The sequence below is a fragment of the Phyllobates terribilis genome, unplaced genomic scaffold (assembly GCF_046119375.1).
Source record: "Phyllobates terribilis strain yellow unplaced genomic scaffold, ASM4611937v1 Scaffold_14__1_contigs__length_39327217, whole genome shotgun sequence".
Taxonomy (NCBI): domain Eukaryota; kingdom Metazoa; phylum Chordata; class Amphibia; order Anura; family Dendrobatidae; genus Phyllobates; species Phyllobates terribilis.
Window position 1 is genome coordinate 24,117,476 of NW_027362774.1, and position 6,708 is coordinate 24,124,183.

The window sequence follows — 6,708 nt, forward strand, 5'->3', positions numbered from 1 at the left end:
TCCACAGTATAAACTGATAAGCTGCACATTTCAAATTGGCAACCCAGATTAATTTCCCAAAGCTGGTAGTATAATACGCAGGAGATTTTACGCAAGTGATTCCGCAGCTGAAAATGTGCTGCATTTACAATATATGGGACCAACCCCTAAGGGTTTGTGCACATGGCGTCTTTTAGACATCTATGAACCCATCGATTTTTTTTCAAGTAGAAGACACTTTAGGCAAATGCATGTGTCTTTTCGGAAGTTTTTTTTCTTTTTCAGCCACTTTGCATCTTTCGAAACCTGAAGCGGATAAAAGAAACTCAAAAGGATTGAACATATGAACAGAGAGTTGTTGTGACTTTGCAATGGACACGTTTATTTTTGTTAACATTTTTTAAGCGTTTTCTCAAACATACATAATCACATACATACTGTAAGGCATTGCACTTTCATCCAGCATCACACGTTCAACTTTATCGGCATTCTATATGCCGATACATTTGAAAGCAATGATTTAGGAGGGAGCGTCAGCTGACATTCCCTCTCCCATCATTCCCCCTCTGCGTTTGACTTCTCAGTGCAACGGGCACAATGACGTCATTACAACGTCATTATATACTGTATAGAGCACTATGTAGTGCCCATTATTCTGTATGGAGAACTATGTGGGCCCATTTTACTACATAGAGCACTATTTGAGGCCATTATTCTGTATGAAGGACTATAAGAGGCCATTATACTGTATAGAGAACTAAAAGGTGCCCATTATCCTGTATGAAGCACTATGTGGAGCCATTATACTGTATGGAGCACTATGTGTGGCTATTATATTGTATGGAGTACTATGTGGGGCCATTATGTGGCACCCTGCTACGCACAGGTACCACAGGACCCAAAAGGGTGCATGGACGGACTTCTCCACGAGAGGCCCTCATTACAAACAAACGCCTCCACCCTTCCACCTCATACCACCAGAGGGAGCCTGTTAGGGATATATATATGGAGGGTGGAGTCAGGCAGTTGAGTTCAGTAGTTTTGTTCAGTCAGAGAGCAGTCTGAGAGCAGCACGTCTGCTGCTGTGTACTGAGGGCCCGGAGTGTGGCCGAGGCAAGGAGAGAGGAGTCGAGGGGGCAGAGGAGCATCCCAGGCTCCCCCCAAGAAACAATCTGGACACCGGGTCCGCGCCTATAGGTTTCTCTACACCCAGTAGGGACAACCGGCATACCAGGAGGCTTCCAGACCCCTGGTTATCCTGAAGCTACCATCAAATAAAGGACTAGGAACCACGAAGGCCCCGGCATCCAGGGATAGTGGTTGCCAAAGAAAAGTCCTACTACCAAGCGGTCAGGTGAGAGAGCAACACAACATAGAAGCTAGGCCAAGTTCCAGGCGGGCCAGAAGCTTAGAGAGAGGGAGACATGGATCAGGAGGCCTTATACCCGCTCACTGGGGAGAGTCCTGAAGTGCACCCTTCCTAGCAAGTACCCTGGACCATACCTGCCGTTACACCAGTAAAGGTACTGAAGCGAATCCCCTGTGTGCGTGTCCGTCATTCCCCCTGACCCGACTGGGCCATCTCTCACCCGCATCCCATCCATCAACCCTGCCCCAGGGGCCCGCTCCGCCTGTGGGGAGCAGAAACATCCCAGCTGCCATCCCATCACCCCCGGAGGTCTGCAGCAGCGCCGGTAATCATTACCGGAAACCACAGGTGGCGTCACGAGACAAACTAAAAACATTAGAACCCCTTTTAAAGAGTGACCCCAGAGGACGGGCCCGGGAGCCGACTGCCGGGACACCCCACAGAAGGTCAAGGCCCGGGTACTGAGTCTCCCCCATATATCCCCCTGGGCGAGTCAATTACACTGTATGGAAAGCAATGCAGGGCCCCATTATACTGAACGGAGGACTATGTTGGGGCCCATTATACTATATGGAGTACTTTTTGTGGCCATTATATTGTATGAAGCACTATGAAGTGCCCATTATAATGTATGGAGTACTGTATGTTGCCCATTTTACTATATGGAGCACTATCATAGATTGTAAGCTTGCGAGCAGGGCCCTCACTCCTTTTGATATCTGAGTTATGCTTATTCTGTAATGTCTTTAGGGCCTGTACAAGTCCCCTCTAAAATTGTAAAGTGCTGCGGAATATGTTTGGTGCTATAAAACTAAAAATTATTATTATTATTGTATGTGGGGCCACTATACTGTATGGAGCACTATATTGGGCTCATTATACTGTATGGAGGACTATGTGGGGCCCATTATTCTGTATGGAGAACTATTTGGGGCCCATTATTCTGTTTGGAAGGCAATACAGGGCCCCTCATACTGTATGGAGCACTATGTGAGGCCATTATACTGTATGGAGGACTATGTGAGGCCATTATACTGTATGGAGGACTATGTGGGGCCCCTCATACTGTATGGAGCACTATGTGAGGCCATTATACTGTATGGAGGACTATGTGAGGCCATTATACTGTATGGAGGACTCTATGAGGCCATTATACTGTATGGAGGACTATGTGGGGCCATTATACTGTATGGAAGGCAATGCAGAGACCATCATACTGTATGGAGGACTATTTGGGGTCCATTATACTGTATGGAGGACTATGTGGGGCCATTATACTGTATGGAGGACTATGTGGGGCCATTATACTGTATGGAGGACTATGTGGGGCCATTATACTGTATGGAAGGCAATGCAGAGACCATCATACTGTATGGAGGACTATTTCGGGTTCATTATACTGTATGGAGGACTATTTGGGGTCCATTATACTGTATGGAGGACTATGTGGGGCCATTATACTGTATGGAGGACTATGTGGGGCTATTATGTGGCACCCCAGAGGGTCTGGTTGCCACAGTGGTAGTAATGCCATGTCTGGGAGCAAAACAGGGGTTTCCTGGTCAGGAACTCATTACATGCAACACCTCCTGCTCCAGACCAGAAAGGGGAGAATCCTGCCCTATATAACTGGATCTGGGGGCGGGGTTAGTCAGTCTAGAGTCAGAGTCTAGTGTCAGGAGTCGAGTTGTGGACACCAAGGAGTAAGGAGCTGAGGACTGGAGCTGGAGATAGCTCGTCCTAGCCAGAGTCTACAGAGGACTGGACACCGGAGTCCGAGGCTGTGGGGATTGCAAACCCAGCAGCAGATACCGCAGGGCAGGAGATTGCAGGTCTCCTGGCCCCATCAGAAGCCCGGAGGCTCAGCAGCACAAAGGGACCAGTACCGCCACAGAGGAGCGAGGAATCCACAAGGCCCGAGTTGCCAGCCATACGGGTGAGCACAGCACGTTACACTCAGGGACGTGGGCTACAACACAGCTATAAGCAGGATAGCCAAAGAGCATAGTAAGAATGGCAGGCCTACAACTCCACCTGGCCAGGAGGACTCTATGCTTGCTCCTAGACCGACCGGACCCTTATTACTAGTCAGTACTCACGTTGGGGCCTGTATAATTGCCACCAGTAAAGGCCCTGGGACTTTACCATGTTGACTCCGTGTGATTACTGACTACCTGCACCATAACCACCATCATCTACACACGCTGCCCTGAAGCTACACTCTTCCTGTGGGGAGTTACACTACCTTAGCTGCTATACCACCAGCTTCAGAGGACTGTTCCGCAGCGGCGGTTCCTATTGACCGCATTCCACAGGTGGAGTAGTTGGACATTAACACTTACACCCAAATACTACCCCTTTGGTTTGACCACCTGGGTCATGGACCGGGTCACAGCCACTTTGACTACAACCCCCAGCATCTACCGGCCCGGCTCCGGGTACCCCACGGCCCAGGGGGCGCACCAACTTTAGCGTAGTCGGCAGGATTTCGTGCCCGTGACCACTGGGTACTGCGCGGCTTCAAAGACTGTGTCGCATACCGTGGTGAAGATTTCCCGCCATCTGCTGCCGTTTTCCTGCCATTGTCCGCCATTTTCGGGTCGCCGCGCGGGAAGAAGAGGGGCGTGATCGATGAAAACGCGCGAAGTCTAAAGCCCCGCCCCACGCACTGACACAGCGCCAGGTCCTGGAAGGAGCCACCGCGAACGCTGACGTCAGACGCGTGCGACGCCAGGTCCTCGATGGAGACCCTCGCCTGCGGAACTGCGGCCTACGGAAGGAAAGAGAAGGAAGGTAGGCCACGGTTCACTAGGGGGGAGGAAGACACCCGATATGGAGGGAACTTAAACCACCGGCGCGGCCGCTGCCGCGGTAATGCCATTCACCATGCCTTATATACCGGGGGCAGCATGGTTGCCCCAGTACTCAGGAGACCTGAGTGACTTTAAAGAAAGACTGAGCAGCTTATATAAAGTGTATCCCCTGTCCGAGGAGCAGAAAGTGAGCATCCTCATAGGCCAGTTGATTGGTGCAGCCCAGAGAGAAGTAAAGTCCTGGTCAACCAGAAACAAAGGGACTATGAAGGAGATACTGGCCCGCCTAAAGGACACTTTTGACACCCGCACTACGGCTGAGATAATAATGAAGTTTTACGGGTGCAAACAACGGGCGCAGGACAGTGTACGGGACTATGGTTTAAACCTACAGGAGGCGCTGAGGGCCATTAAACAGGTAGATCCCGACAGTGTGCATGATGAGTACAGACTGTTAACTGAGCAGTTTATTGAGGGTCTACTGTCCAGCGCCCACCGAACCCAGCTGCGCATAATGGCTCTGCAAAATCCTAATCTGGACTTTGCTCAATTTAAGGACAAAGGCATCCGGGTGCTGCGAGAGTCAACACCAGGTGGCGCTACATCTCACCGGCGCCCAGCTATAACATACCACCAGGAGGTGGCACCCTTTTCCCCAGAGCCTGTAGGAGCTGATAAACAGACTCTGGACAATGCCCCATCTACAGACCTGCACCATCAGGTCCAAGAACTGACTAAAAGTGTAGCTGCGCTAACCAAAACTGTGCAGTCCTTGCAGGTGTTTCCCAAAGGAAAGATCCAGCTGGCTTCCAGTCCGGAGGACGTCCCGTGGCGCCGACAGAAGAGGATTCCACCATCCAGAGGGAGGAACAGCGACCGCTACGACCAGGACGGACAACCCATCTGCCGCCGCTGTAACCAGCCAGGACATTATGCAAGGTACTGTAATTTAAACGAGCAAAACCTGGGGCAGAGGGCCAACCCCCAGGCGTAAGATCACCAGGCCCACACAGCTGGCGAGACAAGTATGTGGGAGGACGGCTGGTCCTACCTGTCGTGCTTGATGGTATCCCAATGAGCGCGTTGCTGGACACTGGATCACAGGTGACCACTATCCCCTACATTCTTTACAAACGCTACAGGACTGACTCAGACATTACCCGCCGTCCAGATGAACATTTAAGCATCTATGCCAGCAATGGTCAGCCCGTACCTCAAGTGGGGTTTAAAGAAGCGACCATAAAGGTTGGCAAAGTGGAATTGCCGGCGCAAGGAATGATAATTGTTGACATTGATCGCCGAGAAAGTCATCCCATAATAACCTTAGGCACTAATGTCATTGAAAATTGTCTTTCAGAAATTATTGTCTTGTTACAGCAGGTTGCGGAAACCGCCAGTTCCAGTCAGCAGCGGGTTCTGCAGAGAGAGATCAGAGCCCTGATGAGAAGACAACAGGTAGAACTGTCTGGTGGTGAGATTGGCAGTGTCAGGATGAGTGACCTATTCCCTATTGCCATGCCCCCAAGAAGTGAAATGCTGATATGGTGCCGGGCAGCAATCGGTCTCCGGGGTAGAGATTACCAGGCCCTGGTAGAGCCCGTCTACTCTGACAGTAGGCCCACCATTTTGACAGCCAGGGGGGTGGTTGATGTTCGCCATGGGAGGGTGCCCGTCCGCATCCTGAATATTGGGGAAAAAGAAGTCCATTTGCCCTGGTATGCTACCCTGGCCAAACTATTCACCGTCAGCCACAATTCTATAAAGACAGTGGAACCCTTGCCTCCATCCAAACAGGCGGAGGATAATGGCTCCAAGGGACAGATGGAGGACTGGTGTCAGAAGCTGCATGTGGGCACTGACTCCACCCCTCAACACCAAAAACAGGGAGTGTACCGGGTGGTCCAGGAGTATGAAAGGGTCTTTAGCAAACACCCGCTCGATTTCGGGCAGGTGAAAGGGGTTCAACACCATATACCCACGGGAGACCATCCACCCATTAAAGAGCGTTACCGGCCTGTACCCCCTGCACACTACCAAAATGCCAAAGGGATGTTACGAGAGATGAAGGAGGCTGGGGTAAAAAGAGACAGTTGTAGCCCCTGGGCAGCTCCATTAGTTCTTGTAAAGAAAAAGGATGGCACAATGAGAATGTGTGTAGACTACAGGCAAATTAACTGCATCACACACAAAGATGCATACCCACTACCCAGGATTGAGGAGTCACTAGCTGCATTAAAATCTGCTAATTATTTCTCTACTTTGGATCTCACTAGTGGGTATTGGCAGGTTCCTGTGGCAGAGGCGGATAAAGAAAAGACTGCATTCACAACCCCGATGGGCCTCAGCGAGTTCAACTGCATGCCATTCGGGTTCTGCAACGCCCCAGGAACCTTCCAGCGGTTGATGGAGTGCTGTCTAGGACATAAGAACTTCGAGACAGTCCTGCTGTACCTGGATGACGTCATAGTATACTCCAAGTCCTATGAAGGTCACCTGAAGCACCTGGCAGAGGTGTTTGAAGCCCTAGCTGGTTTTGGCCTAAAGGTG